The sequence below is a fragment of the Dendropsophus ebraccatus genome, chromosome 14 (genome assembly GCF_027789765.1).
Source record: "Dendropsophus ebraccatus isolate aDenEbr1 chromosome 14, aDenEbr1.pat, whole genome shotgun sequence".
Classification (NCBI taxonomy): domain Eukaryota; kingdom Metazoa; phylum Chordata; class Amphibia; order Anura; family Hylidae; genus Dendropsophus; species Dendropsophus ebraccatus.
The window spans coordinates 78,278,832-78,290,922 of record NC_091467.1 but is presented as its reverse complement, the minus strand read 5'-3'; the positions used below and the strand labels follow the sequence as shown (position 1 = coordinate 78,290,922).

The following is a 12,091-nucleotide window of genomic DNA, read 5'->3' as shown; positions in this document are numbered from 1 at the left end:
CTCTATACTGACAGCCATAGGAAGCTACAGGTAATGCACATCCCCTATACTGACAGTGATAGGAAGCTACAGGTAATGTACATCCTCTATACTGACAGCCATAGGAAGCTACAGGTAATGTACATCCTCTATACTGACAGTGATAGGAAGCTACAGGTAATGTACATCCTCTATACTGACAGCCATAGGAAGCTACAGGTAATGTACATCCCCTATACTGACAGCGATAGGAAGCTACAGGTAATGTACATCCTCTATACTGTCAGTGATAGGAAGCTACAGGTAATGTACATCCCCTATACTGACAGCCATAGGAAGCTACAGGTAATGTACATCCCCTATACTGACAGTGATAGGAAGCTACAGGTAATGTACATCCTCTATACTGACTGTGATAGGAAGCTACAGGTAATGTACATCCTCTATACTGACAGCCATAGGAAGCTACAGGTAATGTACATCCCCTATACTGACAGTGATAGGAAGCTACAGGTAATGTACATCCCCTATACTGACAGCGATAGGAAGCTACAGGTAATGCACATCCTCTATACTGACTGTGATAGGAAGCTACAGGTAATGTACATCCTCTATACTGATAGTGATAGGAAGCTACAGGTAATGTACATCCTCTATACTGACAGCGATAGGAAGCTACAGGTAATGTACATCCTCTATACTGACAGTGATAGGAAGTTACAGGTAATGTACATCCTCTATACTGACAGTGATAGGAAGCTACAGGTAATGTACATCCTCTATACTGACAGCCATAGGAAGCTACAGGTAATGTACATCCTCTATACTGACAGTGATAGGAAGCTACAGGTAATGTACATCCTCTATACTGACAGCCATAGGAAGCTACAGGTAATGTACATCCTCTATACTGACAGCCATAGGAAGCTACAGGTAATGTACATCCCCTATACTGACAGCCATAGGAAGCTACAGGTAATATACATCCTCTATACTGACAGTGATAGGAAGCTACAGGTAGCTGGTAGGTACAGGTACAGGTAGGTGGTTTGCATCCTGGTAACAGACTATTCATTGTATTATTAGTAAAGGGAATAGAATCACCAGGGAGTGGCGGCTGCCGGATGTCCCCCATGTATCACGTTGGGACCCCGTGAATGATACATGGGGGGGGTTCCATATTGTGGTAACAGGAGTCACAAATGTTTGGTTTTTGGTTGATGTGGAGATTTTAGACGATTGCTTTTAATATTGATGCCAAACCAGAAGCAGCTGGTTACTTAGGATTATATTTCCTAGTTTTTCTTTTAATATTTTTGGCTTCATCCATCCATAGATACAGTATATCCATCCACACATCCATCCATCCATCCACACGTCCCTCCACACATCCATCCATCCATTATCCAGCCATCCACACATCCATCCATCCATCATCCAGCCATCCACACATCCATCCATCATCCAGCCATCCACACATCCATCCATCCAGTCACACATCCATCAGGCCACACATTTCTCCATCTATACACTCATAAATACACCTATCCATTCATCCATGCACACAACCATCCATCCATCCACACATCCACCCACATATCCATCCATCCCTCCACACGCCCATCCATCTATACACTCATCCATACACCCACCCACACCTCCATCCATACAACCATCCATCTATCCACCCATCCATCCCTCCACACGCCCATCCATCTATACACTCATCAATACACCCACCGACACCTCCATCCATACAACCATCCATCTATCCACCCATCCATCTGCTCCTTCCCCACATCCATCTATACACACATTAGTCCATCCACACATCCAACCAACCATTCATCCATCCGGTCCTTCCACACATCCATGGGGGGGGGGGTTACATATTGTGGTAAGAGGAGACACAAGTGTTTGGTTTTTGGACGATGTGGAGATTTTAGACGATTGCTTTTAATATTGATGCCAAACCAGAAGCAGCTGGTTACTTAGGATTATATTTCCTAGTTGTTTTTCTTTTGATATTTTTGACTTCATCCATCCACACATCCCTCCATCCACACATCCCTCCATCCGCACATCCCTCAACACATCCATCCATCCGTCCCTTCATCCACACATTCATCCATCCATCCACACGTCCCTCCATCCGCACATCCCTCAATCCGTCTCTCCATCCACACATTCATCCATCCCTCCATCCACACATTCATCCATCCCTCCATCCACACATTCATCCATCCCTCCATCCATCCCTCCATCCACACATTCATCCATCCCTCCATCCGTCCCTCCATCCACACATTCATCCATCCATCCACACATCCCTCAACACATCCCTCCATCCGTCCCTCCATCCACACATTCATCCATCCCTCCAGTCACACATTCATCCATCCCTCCATCCGTCCCTCCATCCACAGATATATCCATCCACACATCCATCCTTCCACACATCCCTCCATACGTCCCTCCATCCACACATTCATCCATCTATCCATCTATACACTCATCCATACACCCATCCATTCATCCATGCACACAACCATCCATCCACACATCCATCCACCCACACATCCCTCCATCCGTCCCTCCATCCACACATTCATCCATCCACCCATTCATCCATGCACACAACCATACATCCACCCACCCATCTGTCCATCCACACATCCCTCAATCTATCGTTGTGGTTGACATATAGGAAGGAGGAAAATGGCACAATGGCTCCGAGCAGTAGACAGGACTCCATGACTGATGAGCTAGTGGTGATTTCTAGGGTAAATATTGCAGCCCACACTGATCCATGGAGGAGGTCATAGCTTTCTGGACTGGATTAGGTTATGGCCGGTAAAGGTGAACGTTGTAGCAGTCTGACAGTAGTTGTGTAGGTTACGGACTATGTTAGAGGACTGATTGGAGAGGAGTCTATTTTACAACATAAAACAGAAGACACAGAATATATGGGGGGGAGCACCTGGACCACTGCTAGTACAAAACCCAGAGAAGAACTGCAGAACCAACATGCTAGGGGTGCAGGCTAGGGGGTAAGAGCGCACGCTAGGGGGTAAGGGTGCATGCTAGGGGCGCATGCTAGGAAGTAGGAGGTAGGGGCGCATGCTAGGGGGTAAGAGCGCACGCTAGGGGGTAAGGGTGCATGCTAGGGGCGCATGCTAGGAAGTAGGAGGTAGGGGCGCATGCTAGGGGGTAAGAGCGCACGCTAGGGGGTAAGGGTGCATGCTAGGGGCGCATGTTAGGAAGTAGGAGGTAGGGGCGCATGCTAGGGGGTAGGAGCACATGCTATGGGGTAGAGACACACACTAGGGGGTAGGGGTGCACGCTAGAGGGTAGGGATGCACGCTAGAGGCGCATACTAGGAGGTAGGAGCGCATGCTAGGGGGTAGGGATGCACGCCAGGGGGTAGAAGAGTCCAACAGCATGCAGTTGTGTGCAGAGAGTCCCGAGCTTTTATTGCATAAGTGAGTATATAGCTGAAACACCACCCAAACAAGGAGCACATAGGTGAAGAGGTTGCGGCTGTATACTCGGTTATGCAATAAAAGCGCGGCACTCTCTGCACAAGCGGAGGCTTTCGGACTACAAATCATCATGTTACATCAGCAGTCTTGGTCAGTCGGATTCTGAGCGTTCAGACCTTGACTGATCTCTAGACGAGGAGATCTGATCTCTAGCAAGGAGAGAAGCTTACATGGTGGTCACGTGGCAGAGAGCTGAGAGGGTACCTGCTTATTTGCCCACTCATTCTAGAGACCACCCAACAGCCAAACTCCAACCACTCAGCTGATTGTGCCCGATCACATAGCAAATAGGGGCACTTACCTAATAAGGAGGTGGAGCTATCAGCAGACGGGTCCTCATGACAAATGATGGGCAGCAGTAGCAATCACGCTGACGCCCGTCATTAACCCCTGAAACAAGTGTCAGTGAGAGGAGCGGCTCCTGTCACTGTCCAATCAGAACCTCAGCAGTGGGGGAGGGGGGTCCCGATCATTTCCCCTTGCTACCGGAGGACATTTATCGGCCCGTCTATTACCATATAACTATATTATTCCCAATAAATATGACAAATATGATACTAATGAAAAGTAGAGATTGTGACAGAAAAAAGTCACCACCAAACATCCCCCCAGGTGGAGAAATAAAAGCGCCAAAAGAGAAACGCAACTATGGAAACTGCCGCCGGAAACAAAGAAAGACGGATAAAAAACAAGCAAAAGAGCAACGGCCATAATAATATAACATGTACAGTAACTCCGACATCTGAAACGGGAGAAGTAGAGCCTGCTGCACACTGCCCTGATATGTCCCACACTGCCCTGCTGCACACTGCCCTGATATGTCCCACACTGCCCTGCTGCACACTGCCCTGATGTGTCCCACACTGCCCTGCTGCACACTGCTCTGATGTGTCCCACACTGCCCTGCTGCACTCTGCCCTGATGTGTCCCACACTGCCCTGCTGCACACTGCCCTGATGCACACTGCTCTGATGTGTCCCACACTGCCCTGATGCACACTGCCCTGATGTGTCCCACACTGCCCTGCTGCACACTGCCCTGATGCACACTGCCCTGATATGTCCCACACTGCCCTGATGCACACTGCCCTGATGTGTCCCGCACTGCCCTGATGCACACTGCCCTGATGTGTCCCGCACTGCCCTGCTGCACACTGCCCTGATGTGTCCCGCACTGCCCTGCTGCACACTGCCCTGATGTGTCCCACACTGCCTGACCTTGTGTAGAACAGGAGACTCCATCTTGCACATCATTTTGCATTGCTTTCCACAGTGATGGGTGCCCCTGAATTCCAGTTTGTTCTTCTGAACTTAGAGGGTTTCATATTTTATGCCGGTCTTAATATATCTTTCAAGCAGTCGGAATGTTGTTTTCTTAAAAACAACCGCAAAACTTTTATAGAGACAGGAGAATTGTTAAAATATATATCCTGGGGTAAACTGGCCACAGCAACCAATCACACCTCTTTCATTCTACCATAGCTGAGAGCTGAGCTGTGATTGGCTGCTGTGAGAGCTGAGCTGTGGTTGGCTGCTGTGAGAGCTGAGCTGTGGTTGGTTGCTGTGAGAGCTGAGCTGTGGTTGGTTGCTGTGAGAGCGGAGCTGTGATTGGTTGCTGTGGGAGCGGAGCTGCCATTGGCTGTTGTGGGAATGGAGCTGTGATTGGTGTCTGTGGGAGCTAAGCTGTGATTGGTTGCTGTGGGAGCTGTGACTGATTGCTATGGGCAGCCACTGTGGGTTTAGTGGCTGTGTCATATGCAGGAACCTGTTATGGCCGCCCGTGCCGTGCGCCACTCGTCCCTCTCACTTACTGGTAGCAGGAGGAAAACGTTCCTGCTACCAGTTACCCAAGTTACCGTGATTCCCAGTGTACCAGTTCCATGCTCACATCCCCTGACTCTCTCCTTGTCTGCCACCTGCCCTGACCTCTCTGCCTGTGCCTGTCCCTGATTACATCACTGCCTTACGTCCTTGTACTTCGCCTCTCCTCGCCACCTACACAAGCAAGTAGCGCCAGGGGTAGCGACCTGGGGTCGCCTGCCGCAGCAAATCCATCCTGCTTTGCGGTGGGCTCTGGTGAAGACCAGCGGCCCCTTAAGACTCCGCTCCCTGGTGCGGCTTAAGTGCTATCGCTTGTGTGGCTACACTGATCCACTGACTCCAGCTGTTACAGTTAGATCCGGCCATGGATCCTGGTGAGGTGCCAGACATCCGAAGCATCACCCGAGTGGTTGCTCAACAGAGCCAGCAGATTGCCCAGCAGTCCCAGCAACTCTCCGCCATGATGCAGCGGCTTCTTGCGGCTCCTCAGCCTCCATTTGCATCCGTGTCTCCACCTCCAGCGCAACCTGCAGCATCCGCCTTAGGGCCAAATCTTCATCTGGCGCTCCCCTCTAAATATGACGGGGATCCCAAGTTGTGCAGAGGCTTTGTGACGCAGTGCTCCATGCACATAGAACTCATGGCCAACCAGTTTAACACAGAGCGGTCCAAGGTTGCCTTTATCATCAGCTTGTTCTCCGGGAAAGCCTTGGCTTGGGCCACTCCTTTGTGGGACCGGGACGACCCTGTTACAGCCAATCTTCAAGCCTTTGTCTCCGAATTCCGCTGTGTTTTTGAAGAGCCAGCCCGAGCTTCCTCTGCAGAGACTGCTCTTCTGAACTTGCGCCAGGAAAAATCCTCCGTAGGAGAAAATGGGGTTCAGTTCCGAACCCTACCAGCTGAGCTCGATTGGAACAATGCCGCTTTGGTCGCCACTTGCAAGAACCGGCTAGCCAGTCATGTCAAGGATGTGCTATCTAGCCAAGACCTGCCATCCTCCTTGACAGATCTTATTTATCTGGCAACCCGTATTGACGTTCGCTTCTCTGAGAGAGAGGAGGAGGTCCGACAAGAATGTGAATTGGCTCTTCGCCGTCGAACCTTACGTTTGGCACCAGTCTTCCAGAGACCTCCTGTTCCCTTGCCACAACCCACGACCGAGAAACCTATGCAAGTGGACCGAGTCCTCTCCGGAAGAGAGGACTCATCGTCGGGAACTCAACTTGTGCCTGTATTGTGCCAGTCCCGACCACATCCACCTAAACTGTCCCCAGCGCCCTCAGCATCCGGGAAATGCCCGTACCTAGGTTACAGAGGAGAGGCCATCCTAGGTGTGTACTACCTCTCCATGTTTATCTCTACCTGCACTGATCACCGCCCCTTCGAGCAGGCAGTATCAGGTCACCGCTTTCCTGGATTCTGGATCTGCGGGCAATTTTCTTCATGCGATTTGGTTCAAAGATGGCAACTTTTCATACAGCACCTTCCCAAGGCCCTGTGCATCTCCTCTGTTACTGGGGAACCTCTCGGTGAGATTGTGACTCTTCAGGTGGGGGCTCTGCACAAGGAAGAAATTACATTCTTCGTACTGCCACACTCCTCTTCCAATGTTCTCCTGGAACTTCCGTGACTGCAACGGCATGAACCTACTCTGAATTAGAACACTGGGGAGATTTTACGTTGGGGTCCTGCCTGCCCCTCACGTTGTATACAGGTGCCTCATCCCTGCCCTCCGACTCCAGTTTCTCCTAAATCACTTTCAGGGTTACCGGCCGCCTACCAGGACTTCGCGGAAGTTTTCTCTGAGAAACAAGCCGAAACCCTACAACCACATCGTCCCTTCGATTGCCCCATTGATCTCATATCAGGTGCCACTCCCCCTCGTGGTAGAGTGTATCCTCTCTCCGTCCCGGAGACCCAGGCCATGTCTGACTATATCAAGGAGAACCTTCAGAAGGGTTTTATTCGGAAGTCCACGTCTCCCACTGGAGCGGGTTTCTTCTTTGTGCAAAAGAAGGATGGCTCCTTGAGGCCCTGCATCAATTATAGGGGCCTCAATAAGATCACCCTGAAGAACAGATACCCTCTTCCTTTGATCTCGGAGTTATTTGACCGCTTCCAAGGAGCCCAGATTTTCTCCAAACTCGATCTACGAGGGGCTTCTAATTTCATTCGCATCCGCAAGGGAGATGAATGGAAGACGGCCTTTAATACCAAAAATATTAAAAAAAAAAAAAGTGTACAGGTGCAGCTCACAATCGGAGAACTGGTTCTAGCCGAGGTTAAACTAAAAATGCCCTAACCTAGAAAGGGGCAAGTAAGAAATAGGATAAGTAAGAAAGGGGCAAGTAAAAATGCTCAATTGAGGACTATACACTATTTTCATTGGCCTTTAAGACCCGAGATGGCCATTATGAGTACTTTGTCATGCCCTTTGGCCTTTGTAATGCGCCAGCCGTCTTCCAAGATTTTGTAAACAAAATTTTCCGAGACCTGCTCTACGCCTGTGTGGTGGTGTATTTAGATGATCATCTTTTCGCCCAACCTGGACTCTCATGGGAATCTTGTCCGTTTGGTCCTCCAGCATCTCAGGGAGAATTGCTTGTACGCTAAACTGGAGAAGTGTCTATTTCATCAATCCAGCCTCCCTTTTCTGGGATAAATTGTCTCGAATAAAGGTCTCCAGATGGATCCCGCTAAACTTTCGGCAGTTCCAGTGGCCTCGCCCCATCGGACTCTGTGCCATCCAGCGCTTTCTTGGCTTTGCCAATTATTATCGGCAAATCATTCATCATTATTCCATGCTTGTTGCACCCATAGTCGCCCTTACCCGGAAGACTGGCAACCCTAAGGTGTGGCTACCAGAGGCAGAAGAAGCCTTCCTACGACTTAAGACGTCCTTCGCTTCAGCACCCATCCTGTCACGCCCAGATCCCACCAGACCTTTCTCCGTGGAGGTGGACGCATCTTCCGTAGGTGCTGGAGGAGTTCTTACACAAAAAGATGCCAAGGGTAGGATTCGCACCTGTGGCTTCTTCTCCAAAACCTTTTCTCCAGCCGAGAAGAACTATACTATTGGAGATCAAGAACTCCTGGCCATCAAATTGGCTCTTGAAGAATGGCGCCACCTTCTGGAGGGAGCTAGACATCCGGTCAACATCTTTACGGACCACAAAAATCTCCTGTACCTCCAGACGGCCCAGCACCTTAATTCCAGGCAAGCCCGTTGGTCTCTCTTCTTCTCTTGTTTTAATTTCTTCATTTCCGTCCCGCAGAGAAAAACATCAAAGCCGATGCCTTATCCCGTGCCTTAGATGTTCTTGGACAAGACACTACTCCTCGTCATATTGTACCACCAGAACGCTTACTTCCTGTGGCTTCTACAGATCTTCGTCTCCTACCTCCCGGAAAAACATATGTTGGCCCAGCTCTTCAAAGACAAATCCTCAAATGGGTACATAGTTCCCTATTGGCTGGTCACCCGGGTATACACAAAACTCTGCACCTTATCTCCAGTTTCTACTGGTGGTCAACGTTGCGGAGGGATGTCAAAGACTTTGTGTCCTCATGTATTTCATGTGCCCGCAACAAAACCTCATCGCAGAGACCTCCAGGCCTGCTCCATCCGCTACCGGTTCCAGAAGCCCCTTGGCAACACATTGCTATGGACTTCATCACAGACCTTCCTCTCTCTGCAGACAATACTATAATCTGGACGGTGACCGACCGGTTCTCTAAGATGTCTCACTTCATTCCACTTCCTGGTCTTCCATCTGCTTCCCGTCTAGCTAATCTCTTCTTTCTGCACATCTTCCGCCTGCATGGTCTACCACTCACCATTACGTCAGATCGCGGCACACAGTTCGTATCCAAATTCTGGCGGGCTCTCTGCCACCGCCAAGTGAAAGTGAACTTCTCCTCTGCCCATCACCCCCAGTCTAACGGACAAGTTGAAAGAGTGAACCAAATTCTGGGTTTCTATGTACGTCACTTTGTGTCGGTTCAACAAGATGACTGGTCCAACTTGCTACCCTCATATAACCATCTAGAGTCCAGTTCCACAGGAGAATCTCCATTCTACATCGTATATGGACGCCCCCCTCGTCCTCCTCTACCTCTGTCTTCTTCTGCTTCCGACCTGCCCGCTGTCAATGCACTGGTCCAAGACTTCTCTGCCCTCTGGGAAAAGACTCGTCACTCCTTGTTACAAGCTTCCTCACGTATGAAATCTCAGGCAGACAAAAGGAGGAGACCTGCGGTGGCATTTAACCCTGGGGACAAGGTGTGGCTATCTTCCGAGTACATCCGTCTTAAGATTCCCAGCTACAAATTGGGTCCTCGTTTTCTGGGTCCTTTTGTGGTGTCTAGATGCATCAACCCTGTGGCCTATAAGCTCCGTTTGCCTTCTTCTATGCGGATTCCAAAAGGCTTTCATGTTTCTCTTCTGAGACCAGTAGTCCTTAATTACTACTCCCGTGGAACTGCCTCACCTTCTCCTCAAGTGGACACCACGGACGTTTATACAGTCAAGGACATTCTTGCTATGAAGACAGCCTGAGGCAAGCGTTTTTTTCCTCGTCGATTGAAGAGGTTTTGGTCCTAAAGAGAGGTCTTGGGAACCTGAAGCTAACGTTCTGGACCGTAACCTCATAAAAAACTTTTTGCAGGCCAGAAAGAGGGGGAGGCCATAGGGGGGGTACTGTTATGGCCGCCCGTGCCGCCCGTCCCTCTCACTTACTGGTAGCAGGAGGTCTCCTGCACCTCCTGTGGCCGCTGTCTCCTCTCCCCCTCGACCCCCGGCGTCTGCTCTGCACGCCGCGGAGTCTCTGTATCTTAGAGCCGGCGCGCGCATTCCCCGCCTCCTAGGGCACACGCGGACTCTACTATGTCTTAAAGGGACAGGGTCCTTATAATTGGTCTGGCCATTTTCCCTGCCCCTATTAAAGGTTGCCCCTTTTTGTTCCCTTTGCCGGATCTATAGTGCTCTTTTGCCTATCAGAAAAAGCGTTCCCTAAGTTACTGTGATTCCCAGTGTACCAGTTCCGTGCTCACGTCCCCTGACTCCGTCCTTGTCTGCCGCCTGCCCTGACCTCTCTGCCTGTCCCTGACTACATCACTGCCTTACGTCCTTGCACTTCGCCTCTCCTCACCACCTACACAAGCAAGTTGTGCCAGGGGTAGCGACCTGGGGGTCGCCTGCCGCAGCAAGCCCATCCTGCCTTGCGGGGGCTCTGCTGAAGACCAACGGCCCCTTAGACTCCGCTCCCTGGTGCGGCTTAAGTGCTATCGCTTGTGTGGGCTACGCGGATCCACTGACTCCAGCCGTTACAGAACCAGATGAGCAGTTACTGTTGTCCCAGCTGTTTAACCCCCTAGATGCAGCAGTCAGTAGTGACCATGGCATCTAGGTGGTTTGGCAGAGGGTGGGGATTCTCCCTGACACCTAATACACTGATATTCTATTGTCTAATATAATTAGAGAGTAAAGACATTACTATTCCTCATTCCATCTGGTTTGTTTACCTATTACCTTCCAAATAGCCTGATCACTAAAACAGCTCTGCTATACCAAGCGATCAGACAGCTGTGCTGCACCACCCACCACTAAGACAGCTGTGCTGCAACACCCACCACTAAGACAGCTGTGCTGCACCACCCACCACTAAGACAGCTGTGTTGCACCACCCACCACTAAGACAGCTGTGCTGCACCACCCACCACTAAGACAGCTGTGCTGCACCACCCACCACTAAGACAGCTGTGCTGCACCACCCACCACTAAGACAGCTGTGTTGCACCACCCACCACTAAGACAGCTGTGCTGCACCACCCACCACTAAGACAGCTCTGCTGCTATCTGCACTAGTTACCAAGATTGCGGAGGAAGAGAAGAGGAGGTTACACAGGATCGCACACACTAAAGCCGATCTTATCTGCTCCTCACAGCCCCAGCCACCTCCCCCACCTGCCAGCCGGCTGGATCCTCACATGTGCTGCACTTCCCCCAGCCTCCTCTCCCGGATCTCACAGACTCCGGCTCTCCCTCTTCAGCCTCCCCACCTCCAGCCTTCTCAGTCTTCCTCTCTCCCGGACCTCCCGCTCTTCCTCTCCAGCCTTCTCCTCCTCTCCCTCTCCAGCCGCTCTCCTCCGTGCAGCTCCGGCTCCTCTGCATATATCATCTCTCTGATAACAGAGTCTGGAGCCGGACTCTGTTATCAGAGAGACACCAGCAGCGGGGGTCTGTTACACACAGTAGCCGACCCCCGCTGTATATGGAGTGGGCTCAGGAGGGGGGTAATGCCGCTGTCAGTGTGACAGCGGCATCTATACACTTAAATAGCTAAGCAATAGCTAAGTGTCGGCTATTTGAAATTGGCGCCAATGGGAGCGGAGGGAGGGAGAGCAGAGGAGGAGACTGCAGGGAGGCACATAGAGAACACGGCCGGCGCTCAGCTAGCCGACCACCGTGTTCTCAGCTTAACTTAAAGTTTTGATACCAGGAAATCCTGGTATTGAACCGTTTTTTTGCCCGAAATATCGATAGTAGTATCGCTATTTCGGTGCATCGTGCATCCCTAGTGTGGTGTCTCCATGATTGATTTATACCATTTACTGTAAAGCTTCCGTTACTCCCATGTATACTGTAATATGATCAGCTGACTTATAGGATGTCCGTTTCTTACCCAGAGACCCCTAGGCCTCCATTTTGGTCTCATCACTGACCCTGCTTGGAGTAAAGACTTTTTTGTC

The 12,091-nt window shown here is 50.5% G+C and overlaps 1 protein-coding gene across 1 annotated transcript in view; it reads left to right on the top strand.

Annotated features, from left to right (window-relative positions):
• The first annotated feature begins 647 nt into the window (after nt 1-647).
• Nucleotides 648-12,091, top strand: part of LOC138772188 (protein-glutamine gamma-glutamyltransferase E-like) — a 53,783-nt gene continuing 42,339 nt past the window's right edge. The window contains exon 1 of the mRNA XM_069952412.1: nt 648-660. The gene's annotated coding sequence lies outside the window, so the exon portion shown is untranslated. The remainder of the gene's footprint in view (nt 661-12,091) is intronic.